Raw genomic sequence first — 1888 nt, 5'->3', positions numbered from 1 at the left:
TCAACTAAGATGTGCATTGTATTCTTTGCTCTTAGTTTTATAATTGATTTTATAAATTCTAGTTTTTAATTAATCTCGTTTCTTTGAAGCTTCAACAATTGAATTAAGAAATTCTTAGTAATTGAAAATCAATCCTTGTGCGACAGTATTTCGGGAACTTAATTTAAGAACCCTTTATTACTTTTCGATAGGTACACTTGCCCTCTGAACAAGTTTTTGGCGCCGTTGCTGGGGATTGCTTTTTCAATATTAAGAAAATCTCAAATTTAATTGATTTGAGTAATTTATGTTTTATTTTATTTTGTTTTGTTTATTGTTAAATTTTTTTTATAATTTTTGTTTTTATTTTATTTTAATTTTTTTTCACAATTTCTTTTAATGTATATTTACTCGTTCTAAGTGCTCTACAACTTGTTTATTTGATCCAAGGATTGAAAGAACAGTTTGTAGACAGAGAAAAGAAGTGAGAGAGCAGAGAATGGCAGAGGGAAGGAGATCAATTCAAGATGACATGACACCCACTGCTAGAGGCACTCCTGGAAGCATCACGGCCCCTAATATAGAGGCGAACAATTTTGAATTGAAACCAACACTCATAACCATGGTCCAGAACTCCATACAGTTTGGAGGCATGCCTAATGAAGACCCCTAATCTTCATCTGACAAAGTTCCTCCGATTGACAGATACCATCAAGTACAATGGAGTCTCTAACGATGCTATTCGACACTGTCTTTTCTCATTCTCGGTATCTGAAAAGAACGCTTGGTTCGCCTCATTCCCAGCCAACTCCATCACAACTTGGGAGGATCTCACTCAATAATTCTTGGGAAAGTACTTTCCCCCATCAAGGTCCTCTAAGCTTATGACGGAGATTTGTTTCTTCCAACAATATGAAGCAGAATCCTTATTCGAAGCATGGGAGCGATTTGGAGAGCTTTTGAGGAGATGTCCTCATCATGATTTTCCAACGTGGAGACAGATACAAATTTTTTATAGTGGTCTATCAATCACTACTAGGGCTACAATTGATGCCACAGCAAGGGGTCCCTCATAAGAAAAGATCCAGATGATGAATACAAGCTGATAGATGAGATGGCATCTTCTAGCTTTCAGTGGCACACCGCTGACTCTTACGATATCAAAAGAAAAGAGACCGCTTCGGTCTACCAAGCAGAAAGCAGCAGCCCACTAATGAACCAAATGGCAGCCTTTGCAAAGCAACTAGAATCTTTAATGAAGGCTCAAGACCAACTTGTAAGAGCTCCTGCAAGCCCATAATTTAAGCAAGAGGAGGCAAATTTCATGGGCAATCACAGTTCAGGGTGGAGGAGTAATCCTCCTAACTCTTAGGGGAATGGCTTTGGAAATCAAAATTCAAGTGTTTATCACCCTCCTCATGTGCAACGTCAAGGAGCAAGACCTAAAGGAAAAGAAGCTCCTAGATCTCAGTCCAACTTTCAAGAACAGATGATGCAATATGTGTATTACTCTGATAAGAGGATGACAGAGCTTGAATCCAAGTTGGACCAACATATTGAAAGAACTGATAAGAGGTTCGCAGAGGTTAAATCTGAAATACAAGCCAGTTCCTCTAAGATGAGTGCACAATTGGAGCAAATTATGAACCTCTTGAGTCAAAGAGTGATCAGAACACTGCCATCTCAGCCAAAGCCTAATCCAAGGGAGGAATGCAATGCCATTACTCTAAAAAGTGGGAAAAATTTGAATGGGACGCAAACACATAAGTCATGCACGCCTGTGCTGAAGGAGGAACACACCCTTGCATCATCCTGCATGCCCATGCTGCTTGAAACAGAACAGCTGTGCTTAGAATAGAACGCCCTTGCAAACAACGAAGGCACGGTCGTGCTAGACGGAAGCAAGGTC

At 39.6% G+C, this 1888-nt stretch overlaps 1 non-coding gene across 1 annotated transcript; it reads right to left on the bottom strand.

The window, feature by feature from the left end:
• Window positions 1-857: 857 nt before the first annotated feature.
• LOC113866431 lies at window positions 858-964 on the bottom strand. The gene has a single exon (XR_003505071.1). It is a non-coding gene; the product is annotated as a small nucleolar RNA R71 (small nucleolar RNA).
• Window positions 965-1888: the final 924 nt, after the last annotated feature.

Source organism: Abrus precatorius, unplaced genomic scaffold (genome assembly GCF_003935025.1).
Source record: "Abrus precatorius isolate BTA unplaced genomic scaffold, Abrus_2018 Scaffold4, whole genome shotgun sequence".
Lineage (NCBI taxonomy): Eukaryota > Viridiplantae > Streptophyta > Magnoliopsida > Fabales > Fabaceae > Abrus > Abrus precatorius.
This window is presented reverse-complemented; position numbering and strand designations above follow the sequence as displayed.